This window comes from Colobus angolensis, unplaced genomic scaffold, assembly GCF_000951035.1.
Source record: "Colobus angolensis palliatus isolate OR3802 unplaced genomic scaffold, Cang.pa_1.0 Scaffold266, whole genome shotgun sequence".
Lineage (NCBI taxonomy): Eukaryota > Metazoa > Chordata > Mammalia > Primates > Cercopithecidae > Colobus > Colobus angolensis.
This window is the reverse complement of record NW_012115888.1, coordinates 4518824-4533309: the sequence shown is the minus strand read 5'-3', so window position 1 is coordinate 4533309 and position 14486 is coordinate 4518824.

Sequence of the window (14486 nt, the reverse complement as noted above, 5' to 3'; positions counted from 1 at the left end):
GGAGGGAAGGAAGGAAGGAAGGAGGGAGGGAAGGAAGGAAGGTCACACTAGTAACAATATTCATTCATAGACATGAGGAATTGGGAAATTGATTATTAACATCTGCTGTGTTTTTTTTCAGAGGTCACAGAATAGCTCAGTGTTCCCTCAGTTTCTCAGTCTCCCTTTCAGTCAGATTTAGTTCTGACCATTGGAATACAGGCAGAAGTAATGGAAGTTACATCTAAGCCTGGCTCATGAATACACCCCTCAAGATTATCCAGTTGTTTCCTGCCTTGCCACTGTGACTTAGAAGGATTGATATGGCATAGGGACAGGATGAAAGAGGGAGGCCTGTGGTCCTGTATTAGACTTTATGTAGGCAGGAACTAAACCTTTCATATGTTAAGTTCCTCAAACTTGTCTATTGTGGCAATTGAGGTGGATTACCTATACAAATACAAGTCCTAGATTTCTGTCATTACTGAGGTGATGGGATAGAATTGCCACTCCCGACTTTGAGATACCTCTTCAGAAGACCTTTTCGCAAGAATTATCACCATTTCTCAACTTAGAGGATGACGCTTTTATTAGTTTTAAACTCATAGAAACAAGGGGCTGGACATAAACACAATGTATTCACTACTTTGTCTCAAGTATAAGTCTGATTTTAGGCTATACCAAGGAGTTAAAAAAAAGTATCTAAAACTGCTAAGTGTATGGCCTTAGAATCTAAAAATAATCATTACCAATCCTACAGGACCCTTTCCTTATGTTAGGACACATCCATATGGATAATTATCCATATTTTTTGTGTAAGGACAGAGATTCTGATCATTTAGGGATGACTTTTACCTTAAAGAGTTTTGTGTGTCAGTCATTAGCATTGCATTGTTTTACAGTTATTGACGACATGCATTTTAGACATTATAGTAGATCCTGGGACAACCAATTATAAAGTTACATCTTTTTGTTTGTACAATTTGATCTTGCATTTCAAACTTACACATATACACACACACACCTATATATATACACACACACACATATATATATATCTCAGCAAGAACCCATGTGAAATAGAATAATAAGGGCAATTTATACATGAATCAGTAACATCTCCTCCACTCAAAACTGTCACCTTCAGGAAACTATAAATATCTTTTGTATTTTGTTGCCTCTAAAAAATATCATTACACTGAAAAGTGGTTACTCTAATCAACTACTGGAGCATGTAATAGAGATAATAAGCTTGAAACAGGAAAATGGAATAATTGCATAGCTGGCTCTAAAAGTTTATTATGCAATTAGCTACATGCACTTGTTTGCCCTTTTTAATTCTAGACTACTACTATAATTTTTTTTAAAAAAAAACCTTTAAAGACAGAAAGAATAACAAAGCTATAAAACATGTAGATCTGCTTACAACTCAATGATAACTAACTAGATGATCAGATGGGTAATAAAATGGGGAGTTTCCCAATAAAACAAACCATTTAACATCAGATAAAGCCTTCTTACAAAGGTAAAAAATTTTTAAATTTTACCTATCAATTTTGATTTTAATAACACAGCCTGAGGATACTTTAGTGATTTGCCCATTAGAATGAATCTTTTAGGAGATTTGAATTGGAATAAATATTATAACTTGAATTAATATTATCAAAGTTAATGTCTATTTAATTTCTGGCTGTAAAACTAGCATAAATCATATTTTCATGATCCATATGGTATCATTTTTTCCAAGGTAAAGCATTCAAAATTAGTGATTTCACTTTAGTCAGCATAGATACAAACTAGGCACAAAATATAGTGCTGATATGATCATGAATCTTTACTTGTAGATAAAATAAGGTATCGTAAGGCAGATGGCCTGAGCTTAGCTACATGGTAATGTGTGTGATATTTAATCTCACTGTACCTAGAGTTTCCTTGTTTCTAGATTAGCTTTTATGCTGAAATCACTTAAAATTCTTCCTAACTCTAAAATTGTGTCTTTTCATTCATATACAAAGAATAATACGCACAGAAATGCATTTATAAGTAAAACATTCATATAGACAAGACAAATATTAGTTTATAACATCATTCCATAATGATTGCTTACTTTTGTTTCAGACTCATTATATGCATATTAAGCCTTCTTAACAAAATTAAGAAAGTGCATTATAATTAACTCAAATTATAGAAGAGGAAATGATTTAAAGAGATTAAGAATCTTCCCCCAATTCACCCAACTAGAACTGATAAAATCCAATTTACATTTAATTATAGTTAGTTCATTTGATTTGAGACATTCTGAAAAGCCCAGTTCTTGATATTTTATTTTCTCCCCACTGTCATTGGGTCAAACACTCTATGCTGGAACTCAGCACCATTCCTGTCTTGCAAGCACTTCTCCACATTGCATGGACTGAAAGCACCAGACTTTCCTGCCATTAGCATACCATTTAGATTCTTCCAATGAGAGGTTCTTAGTGAAATTTGAGAGGCAAAATAGAAGTTTCTATTCTACAGTGGCAAATGGCTATCAATGTTACCAGTGGCTTTTTGATGACCTCTTAGAACTATCTATGCAGTGCTGTAAAAATATGAGCTCATTCAGTGACAGTTTTCTAGGATTCCAGCACTTCCGAGCTCCTACTGCTAGTAGAAGGTTTCTGTGATTTTCACTTCTCTGACCTTTCCGGTTAGAAGCTGTGGAAGCTTCTAATGCCCAGAAATAGCAATGGTGGTTTCTAGTTTCCTTGCTGAACCTCTCAGATACAGAATTTGATGCCAAAATTGGATATGGATACAGAACCTCCTAGATGGTAAGCTTAAATTGGTTATCTGACTGTGTTAGATTTGAAGGCAGTAAATGATCTCATGACCAATAAAATATGGGCTATTGGTAGTTCACAGCATGCAGAGACAAAGCTTTTGCTTAAAATAACATGCTTGCAACTGTGTGACTACTGAAAAGAAAGACGTTGGAAGGCCAAGTGGCTATTCCAATACAATGTTATAGGGGAAATGATTATTATACAGACTTTGGAATTATTTGACTGCTTCATATTGCAATAGAGAGCTCTGAGTCAGATAATGGCAAGTTTATGGTTCAGAGAAGCAGAGAGCTCTATAATGATCCTAAAAATATATCTCTTAGTACTTATACAGCCAAGGGATCCAAAACCCAGACTCCAGGTTTGATCCTATAGGTTGTAGAAGTTAAACACCAATTGATTTCTTTTTCATCAGGTCTCTTATGTGAAAATTAAGGATTAGACAAGACTGGGATCTGGAAAACTGGAATGGTAACTTTTGGATATATCCCAGTGACTGAGTATTTTGATCCCCTCCTTTCACTGAGCCTGCCTTTCCAGAAGAAGCAGCCACTGCTGAGCCAATTCCTCCATCATTCCCCCGAACCTTGCCTAACGATTCTCCAGTGACTTCCCCTGAGACCATCTCTTGCATAGAGATACTGATTCTCCTTCTATCCCACCCCCAATATCTCTCCTGGCTGCTTGCCCATAATTAGCACAAATTCAGACCCAATAGGAGATAGCACACATACCAAAGATCTGTGCATTTTTTGCTCACTTATATTAAGGAGAACTCAGGGAATGTGTGTAAGGAACAGATTCTAAGCAACAAAGACCAATGTATAAGACACTAACATTGAAATAGGTTAAATGTGTTGATATCCCTGCTAACACTAGAGCTTCTGGATTTAATCTGTGGCTGAAACATCTGAAAGAAACTCTTACAATTTTATTGGTTGGCTAATTGAAACGTGGACTCAGGGATTTCCTTGAATAAATGAAGCTGAGATATAAGAATTTCCTTAGCACAACAGAGAGGAGGGAATCCAAAGGCTAAAGGAAATAGGTATATTGGAATACACTGATTATGTGCAATCAACTCATTATCTCTCTTACCATGTGTCTGTGGAAGATCACAGGAATCTAGAGGCTACCCCTTTCCAAAGACTTTGAGAAAATATACTGATGAGGGGAACAAAAGCATCCTTATAGGTATTGTAGTGACTGCTGTCTATAGGTCAGGGATGATGGTGGGAGATACTTCAAGGAATTGAGTTCCTATACTTTAAAAAGGAATAAGGACATCCCAGAATATAGAAACCACGGACAGCACTTAAACACCAGAAACAAGTGGGCATGGTTATAGAAATGGGCAGCAGAGTTGGAGTGGTAACCAGACGGTTTCATTGGAAGATATTTGGGGCAGTGGGTAATTGATTATGGTACCTTTAAAGTTGAAAAAGATGGGAAGCTTGATCAAGTATTACTTAAAATATATAATCCAAAAATGTCTAGATTTTAATTCAACACAATGGATAGGGATATCTCACCTTCCACTTAATTCTCAGACATGGAACAATTCAAGAAGCAAGAGTGCTTTTTTAAAAAATTTATTTTTTATTTCAACAGGTTTTTCAGAAACAGGTGGTGCTTGGTTACATAAATCAGTTCGTCAGTGATGATTTCTGAGATTTTGGTGCATCCATCACCCAAGTGGTATGTCCTGTACCCAATGCAAAGTCTTTTATCCCTCACCCACATTCTACCCTTTCCCCCGAGTCCCCAGAGTTCATTATATCATTCTTATGCCTTTGCATCCTCATAACTTAGCTCCTAATTATGAGGGAGAACAAGCAATGTTTAGTTTTCCATTCCTGAGTTACTTTACTTAGAATAATAGTCTCCATTTCCACCCAGGTTGCTGTGAATGCCATTAATTCATTCCTTTTTGTGGCTGAGTAGTATCCTGTGGTATATACATAACACATTTTCTTTATCCACTTGTTGATTGATTTGCATTTCCCTGACAATTAGTGATGTTGAACATTTTTTCCATATGCTTGTTGGCCATTTGTGTATCTTCTTTTGAGAATTGTCTATTCATGTTCTTAGCCCACTTTTCAATGGGATTGTTTGTTTTTTGTTTCTTGCTGATTTGTTTGAGTTTTTTGTAGATTCTGGATACTAGTCCTTCATTGGATGTATAGACTGTGAAGATTTTCTCCCACTCTGTGGGTTGTCTATTGACTCTGCTGGTTATGTTTTTTGACCATTAGCAAGATTAACCAAGAAAAAGAGAGAGAAGGTCCAAACAAGCTCAATCAGAAACAAAAGGGGAGATATTACTACTGCTACCACAGAAATAAAAAAATTATTCAAGACTGCTATGAACGCCTTTACAAGCATGAACCAGGAAACCTAGAGGAGGATAAATTCCTGGAAATATAGAACATTCCTAAATTAAACCAGGAAGATATAAAAACTCTGAACTCACCCATCTGTTGGTGCACCCATCACTCAAGGGGTGTACCCTGTACCCAATGCAAAGTCTTCTATCCCCCACCCACGTTCCCACCCATAAGCAGCGAGATTGAAATGGTAATTCAAAAATTGCCAACAAAAAAAAAGTACAGGACCAGATGGATTCACTGCTGAATTCTATCAGACATTCAAAGAAGAATTGGCACCAATCCTATTGACATCATTCCACAGGATAGAGAAAGAGAGAATCCTCCCTAAATCATACTGTGAAGCCAGTATCATCCTGATACCAAAACCAGGAAGGAACATAACAAAAAAGAAAACTACAGAAAAATATCCCTGATTAATATAGCTGCAAAAATCCTCAACAAAAGACTAGGTAACTGAAGCCAACAGCTTATCAAAAAGATCGTCCACCATGATCAAGTGGGTTTCATACCAGAGATGCAGGGATGGTTTAACATTCACAAATCAATAAATGTGATACACCATATAAACAGAATTAAAAACAAAAATCACATGATCTTCTCAATAAATTCAGAAAAAGCATTTGACAAAATCCAGCATCTCTTTATGATTTAAACCCTCAGCATAAATGGCATAGAAGGGACATACCTTAAGGTAATAAAAGCATCTACAACAAACCCACTGACAATATACTGAACACGGTAAAATTGAAAACATTCCCCCTGAGAGCCGGGACAAGACAAGAATTCCCACTCTCACCACTTCTATTCAACATAGTACTGGAAGTCCTAGCCAGAGCAATCAGACAAGAGAGAGAAATCAAGGACATTCAAATTGGTAAAGAGCAAGTCAAACTGTCACTGTTTGCTGATGATGTGATTGTGTACTTAGAAAACCCTAAAGACTTACCCAAAAAGCTCCTAGAGCTGGTAGTTGAATTCAGCAAAGTTTCAGGATACAAAATTAATTTATACAAATCTGTAGCTCTGCTATACACCAGCGACCAAGTTGAGAATCAAATCAAGAACTCAACCACTTTTATAATAGTTGCTATAAAATAAAATAAAATAAAATAAAATACTTAGGAATATACCTTAATATACCTAACTAAGGAGGTGAAAGATCTCTACAAGGAAAACTACAAAACACTGCTGAAAGAAGTCATAGACAACACAGACAAATTACATCCCATGCTCATGGATGGGTAGAATCAATATTGTGAAAATGACCATACTGTCAAAAGCAATCTACAAACTCAATACAACTTCCATCAAAATACCACCATTATTCTTCACAGAACTAGAAAAAAGTCCTAAAATTCATATGGAACCAAAAAAAGAGTCCACATATTCAGAGCAAGACTAAACAAAAAGAACAAATCTGAAGGCATTACCCAACTTCAAACTATACTGTAAGTCCATAGTCACCAAAACAGCATGGTACTAGTATCAAAATAGGTACATTAGAACTATGGAACAGAAGAGAGAATCCAGAAATAAGGCCAAATACTTATAGCCAACTGATCTTTGACAAAGCAAACGAAAACATAAAGTGGGAAAAGGACACCCTGTTCAACAAATGGTGCTAGGATAATAGGCAAGCCACAGGTAGAATGAAAGTGGATCCTCATCTCCCACCTTACACAAAAATCAGCTCAATATAGATCAAAGACTTAAGTATATGACCTGAAACCATGAAAATTCTAGAAGATAACACTGGAAAAATCCTTTTAGACATTGGCTTAGGTAAAGACTTCATAACCAAGAACCTAAAAGCAAATGCAACAAAAACAAATATAAACAGATGGGACTTAATTAAACTAAAAAAAGAATGCTTTGATTGAAGGGAAGCTGTGTTTCCTTGAGAGAAACCTTGAGGGACTGACACGCACATTTATGGTAAATCTGTACTCTCACCTTCCCAACAGGACAATTGGATTTTTGACATGATGACTGTGACTTCAACTGGAGAAATGGACTTATTAGGACCCTTGCTGATTTTTTTGGACAGTTGCCTTGAGCTGAAATGAAAATCAAAAGGCAATGCTCTCCTACCAGTCAGAGAGAAGACTTATAGAAATCAATGGGGTTTTGGTCCAAGTCTATCTCTTGCATAGATATGGTTTTGCAAATCCATATCTATTGCAGTGGATCTGCAAAACCATAGTGGTTATATTCTCTGTTTCTGAATGCATACTTGATTTAGACAAAGTTAGCAACTGGCAGAATTTCCACACAGAGTCAGGGATACTATGCAAGAAAATGACAAGAGAAAGTCCTAGAACCACTACCAGAGAGTAAACAAAAGTTAATAACACATTCCTGGGAGAATTGCAGAAATTAATATCACCATAAAAGCATTGAAAAATACCAGGGAAATAAGTGCTATTCCATCCTCATTTAGTTTATCCAATTGACCTAGGGAAAAGACTGATAATCTTGGAGAGTGAGTGGATCATTGTAAACTTTAGCAGATATTCACTCTAATTGCAGTAACTTCTGGCACCTGGTATTCAACTACTGACCCAGAGAATGACTTCTCATATATACTAATTAATAAAGAAAATTAAAGGCAATTTTATTTCACTCTATAGGAAGAGCAAAACAGATTAACTGATTTATCTCAGAGCTGTGTTAATTTTCTGGTATCTTTCATAATCTAATCCACAAAACCTTGACTGCTTCACTGACTCACAAAATGTTAAGGTTGTCACTGGGTTGATACCATCATGCAGATAATACCTGATAAGCATAGGTAGAAATTACTCTGGATGCCTTGCTGAGGAAAGATATAGGGCAATCATTCTATTGAAAGCCTCCCTGAACTTTCTAGTGGCATTATGGCCTCAGAACTTTGAGACATAACATTTTAATGTGAAAGACAATTTTCTTCACCTTTTACTCCCAAGAAAGAAATGAAATACTTGGAAGCTTCGTTGAATTTTAAAGACAACCTATACTATAGTTAAGTGTGCCACTCTGACCCATATACTAAGCATTTCTTTTTTTTTCTTTTTTCATGAATGACTTTGTTTTTTACTTTACACAGTTTAAAATACAATATGAAATCATTTTTTCTTAAGGCTGCCAGCCTGCCCAGGCCTCTCTGTCAACTGCATCTTATGACCACAAATCTAAATGGACCTTAAATTGTCTATGGTGCATACAGGAATGCTATACGGAGTCACTGACAAGCTCCCATGAGAGATCCACTGTGAAGACTTTAGAGCAAAGTCGTGCCCTCTTCTGCACATAACTTTTTCCTTTTCAGAAACAACTCCTGATACTCTACTGGGCCCTGCTAAGAATTAATCGCCTGATCATGGGACATTACATGAAAACATGACCATAAAAGGTGTATCTGATGTATCAAGTCATAGTGATGGGCCAGTATAGAAGCAGTTTTCTTCAAGTAGAAGTCCACCTACAAGATCAGACTAAAGTAGGTTCTAAAGGCTTAAGTAAATTTAGTGTACAGATGACTCATACTCTCATGAAGCCTATTCCTAATGGACTGCCATTCTCACTAAACACACTCTGTCTTCATAGAGAGTTTCCTCTGACCATTGAATGAGGGAGAAAAATGATTGCTCTTGCTTTAAGTTGGTTCCACAGGCTATGCTGGCACTCTTCACATTTGAATGGCTACAGCTTCACAGCTCTCTCAGCACATGCCCTGCACACCAGGAGGAAGGAGAAATACTTTTAGGGGAAAGAACTCCCAGCATCTTGTTTTTCATTGTGCATAACAGGAGAATGACCAGATATAAATTTCTATGCTAATTTATGGGCAGTGTCTAACAGTTTGGCCAGACGGTCAATTTTGGAAGAAATTATTCTAGAGGATAGATGACAAGAAGGTATAAGAATGGAGCTCTCAGAATGCAAAGAGATTATGAAAATGTTTATTTTCCATGGGAATGCTAATCAAAGGTCACTCACTATGAATGTCAATCATCTTTTCTTAGCCACCTCAGTGCTTGCTTTACAGCCCCAGGAACTAAATAGCCATGATAATAGGATTGAGGTTATCGCTGGGATCAAGAGCATAGGCTTCATCCAATCAAAGATGATTTGGCTGTGATCACTGCTGAGTGTTCAACACACCACCAGCAGAAGCCAACTATGAACCCCTAACATGGTGCTATTTTCCAGAGGAACTAACCAACATCTGATACTAGGTTGATTACATTGGAATTTTTTATAATGGAGGAGAGAGTTGTTTCTTCTCACTGGAATAGATGTTTCCTCTTGATATGGATTAACTTTCCCTTCTGTCAGTGCTTCTACCTGGACCCTTATCTGTAGAATTAATGATACTTTATTCACAATCATGATGATAATGAATTCATTACCCATGAATAAGGAATTAATTCCACAATAATAGAAGCTAGGCTGATAGGAAAATGGAATAGCCTATTGAAGACAGTTTTATTTTGGCTTGGAGACAATACCTTGCAGAAGCTAAACCAAATACCTATGCTTATGAACATGATATAGTGCTCTTTCTCCTATAATAGGAAATCACAGCTTCGAGAAACAAGGAGTGGAAGTGGGCATAACTCTTCTCAATATTTTCACTTAAAAAACGACTCTCAAAATTATGCTTCCTCTTCCCTAGCGTTGGGCTCTACAGACTCTGAGATCTTGGTTCCCAAGAAAGAAAAGATTCTACCAGAGGGTACATTGAACTTGAAGATCAGATTGCAACGTGGCCGCCTTAAACTTCCAATGCCATTGAAATAACAAAGAAGAGGGTTACTATACTGACTGGGGTAGCTAATCCTAATTATCAAGAGGAAATAGGGCTAATGCCATCAGGGAAAGAGAAGTATACCAAAAATGCTGGAGGATCGTCTGGGTGTGCCTCATATGATTTCTAACACTGTTAATGAAACTCACAGTTACCCAATAGAGGCAAGACTAATAATGACTTGGAACACTCAGAAATGAAGGTTTGGATTTCTCTGCCAGGCAAAAGCATACATCCACCTGAGATGCTGACTAAGGACAAAAGAAATATGAAATGGGTAATAGAAGTAAACTTTATGATCAGTTACAGAAGGAAGGACTTATATATATGGTGTATTTATCTTAGCAAATTCTTTTTCTACTACCTTATATAAGGAGTATTGTTAGTCATTAAACGTATGTCTCTGTCTGCAAAATTATAGGACATTGGGTATATAATTTTGGGATTGTGACCAAGACAGAAAAAGAATGAATATCCAGAAATGAATACAGTGGCATTAGGATTATTGTGTCTTGCCTTTTGAGTGAGAGATTGAGCACAACTTTATTAGACTAAAGGATAGTTCTCACATGTTAGTTAAAAGTATATTATTATTATTGTTTGGAAATTTAAATATATGAGTACGGAGAGCTAAACTAGATATTGTGTCTTGATATGAAATATGATCCCTGCTTTTTTAAACTCTGTCTTGTTACATGGGGCTTGACAGTTTGGAAGCTACATTAAACAGATTTACTAGCCAGTAGGGAATCTGGTTTAAATTCTGCCAGTGAAAGGCATTTGTGTGAGGCTTGGAAGTGGAAGATATAGAGAGGCCATTATTCTCCAGGAGCAGCTGGGCATCTGCAGATGGCTGACGGGGGGTTCCGCCTGTGGCTTTCAGGTGTCTTCTTGCAAGGCTGTAGGCAGCATAAATCATTGGTGGAAGCTTATTAGGATCCTCCTACTTTCTTATTTTTTGGTACGCTTTTCACCTTTCCTGACCTTGCAGTAATTGTCTAAGACTGCTTTTCTGTGTTACACCCTTTCCTGCTTAAAATACCTAGGGTGGTGGCTGGTTTTCTGACCAAATCCTGATTGGTATCTAGACTGCATCTTTATTTCTATATTTGGCTACTTTGTAAGGTTGTGTGATGTGAACAGTGAAGATATATGCCTATAAAATATTTCAAAATACATGCCTAAATAAGTGTTTATCTGCAGCATTCTCTTAAAATACAAAGACACCCCATAAATGGAGTCCCCCTGTATCCGTGGAAGACTGGTTCCAAGACACCCCCATGGATACTAAAATCTAAGAATGCTTGAATTGTTTATATAAAATGTATAGTATTTGCATATAATCTATGAACATCATCTTGTATACTTTAAATCATCTCTACATACTTATAATACGTAATGCAGTATAAATACTATGTAAATAATAGTTACACTGTATTGTTAAGAAAATAATGGCAAGAAAAGAGTCTGTATATGTTCAATACAGTTTTTTTTTTAATATTTTCAGTCAGTGGTTGGTTGAATCCATGGATGCAGAATCTTTGGATACAGAGGGCTGACTGTATATGTAAATATACCATATGTTGTGAAATATAGCTCAAGTGGTTCAGCTATAATCAAAACAGAATAGATTTAATTGGACCGCTTGAACACTCAGCCAACTCATATTTATTATGCTGGTGTTCCAAAATGTTACGCTGCTGAATTTTCTGCCAGTTTAACTTACTGTGACTTTGCCAACATAAATGGGAATAGAAGAAGAGGTTTAGTTGTGTGAAAATCATCACAGAGCCAACCATATGTTTATGCCTTTTCAAAACATTATTATTATAAATTTATTTCTATCTTACTTGAATTCCATACTCTTCAGCATTGCAAAAGAGGAAGGAAATGAGAGTGGTAGCTATTTTCAGCAGGGAAACCATATTTATTTTTTCTTTTAGTTAGACAAGTAAACTCTTCCAATGTGCTTTAGTCAAACTGCCTGGAAAAACTTGGTATTTCTAACGATGTGTCAATGTTGTTTGAGTGACACTGTGTAGATTTAAAAGAACAGAAAAAAATATTTCCAGGGTAGAAACCAAATATCTCAAAATGAGGTAGATTCATTATGGAAAATTGAGAAAATATGTTAAAGAATGAATTGGTCAAGAAAATACCAGATGATTTATAATCAGTCCATTCTATTTCTAGGCAATCTTTCTAAAACAACTTTTAAAAAGAAGAAGAAAAGCAATTTTGATGATTCTCATTTAGAGAATAAAGTCTAAGCTCCTTGGCATAGCACACAGACTTCCAGGCCACTCGTCCCTTCCATTCACCCTCCACCACTCCATGGATTGGCACACACCACAGTGCTTCCATGTGAGACTATTTGCTAACCTGGAATATGCCAAGTACTTAGCACTCTTGCTTGGGCAATACTTGGATCTGAATTCTTAGCAGTTTTAAAATATCTCTAGCTGTTTATATGTGTCTCTTCAGCTGGACTGAGTTCAATTAAGTATAGAGATTATTTTTACATCTGTTTATCAAAGGTGCTTAGCAAAATAGATGTAGATACCAATAAATTGTTGATACATGCCATGAATAAATGTATGGATAAATAATAGTTTCGATTTGAAAAGAATAGGAGGTGTTCTTTTGTTCAGGTTCTATGTTTTACAAAAAGAAACTGAGGCCTAGTGAACTCTATTTTGTTCCAATGTACAGCAGTAGCACTGCTGGTACTGGAACAAGTGTGTCTCTGCTTTCCATTCAGAGATCTTTCTACTGTTTCATTCTTGGCTAATTTGGAAATTTGTTTGAAGGAATTGTGGTTCGTTTTCTAACTATTTGCTCTGTAATGCTCCTAACATCCTTGGGGACATCACTCACACTTTAAAAATAATTGAGGAAAAATACCTATAACTTCAGACATTCAAAGAGCTACATTAGCCTTCTAGTTTTTCACCTGGCTCCTTGCCTGTCTAGCATTTCACCTCTCATAAAACAGCGGGCCCATTGTGGCAATTATTTGCAAAGCACAAGCCTCTATATTGGGTATAGACTCTGTATTCTATTTCTGTGTTTGACTTTTCATTTTTGAGTTGTGGGGATTCTTTATAAATTCTGGCTATAAGTCTTTTGTCAGAGAAATAGATGATAGATAATTGATAGAGAAAGTGATAGATATTAATAGATAGCTATTTCCTACTAGAATATGACTTGTCTTTTTGTTATCTTCCTAGTAATTACTGAAAAATAGAAGTATTAAATTAGGAGGAAGCCTTATTTATACATTTTTTTCTTTAGTAGCTCATTCCTTTTATGTCCCTAAGAAATATTTCCCTACCCCAAGGTCATGAAGATTGTCTGTGATGTTTTCTCTGAGACCATTTACAGTATTTTTCTGTTTAATTCACATTAAATGAATTTTTTTTAATGGTATGAGGCAGAACTTGATCTTGATTGTTTTTCTGTATACTCACTTACTTGTTGCTAAACCACTTTTGAGATTTTCTTTCCCCATTTAATAGATTTGACATTGTTTTGAAAATCAATTCACCACATATATGTGGGCCTATATCAAGACTATCTATTCTGACCCATTGATATATTGTTTTATCATCTTGCCAAACCCACTCTGTCTTAATTACTGTAGCTGTAAGTCTTTTAAATCAGAAAGCTTACGTCTTGCAATTGTGTTCATCTCTTTCAAGACAGATTTTGCTATTCTAGATCCTTTTCATTTCCATATGAATTTTAGAATCTGCTCACAAAATTATACAATGCAATACATTGGGTCTATAGATCAACTTCAGGACAATAAACATCTGGACAATATTGGTTTATGGTCCATGAATGTGAATATTTTTCTCCATTCATTTAAATCTTTATTTCCCTCAGCAATGCTTCATAGTTTTCAGTAGATATATTACGCATCTTGTTGTTAAATCTCTTCCTAAGTATTATATTTTTGATGCTATATTTTTTAGTTGAGAAGACAAAATCCTACTATTTTATTTCAAGATTTCTAAGTCTCAGTTGCATTCAAATAAATTGTAGAAAAAGTTTATTGTTGGACAGTGTTTAGATCTTGGAATGTAATTCTGCACTGATGTAACTGTTAGAAAATGAAAGTTATTGATCCATGCTAGGCCATCCAAAATTAATTTGATATTACTGGAAAGAAATGAGTCATAGACCTATAAATGAATCCGTATACACATAAACAAATCTGTATTAATATTTGAAAACCCATAGGAACAGCTGCAGTCTCCAACTCCCAGCGCGAAGGACACAGAAGACCGGTGATTTCTGCATTTTGAACTGAGGTACTGGGGTCATCTAATCTAAATACTTGGTCAGATATTTTTCATCTGTGTCATACCAATTCTTTGAAACTTGTTAAAACTTCCTTTCTTTATGGCCGAATAGGAACAGCTGCAGTCTCCAACTCCCAGCGCGAAGGACACAGAAGACCGGTGATTTCTGCATTTTGAACTGAGGTACTGGGGT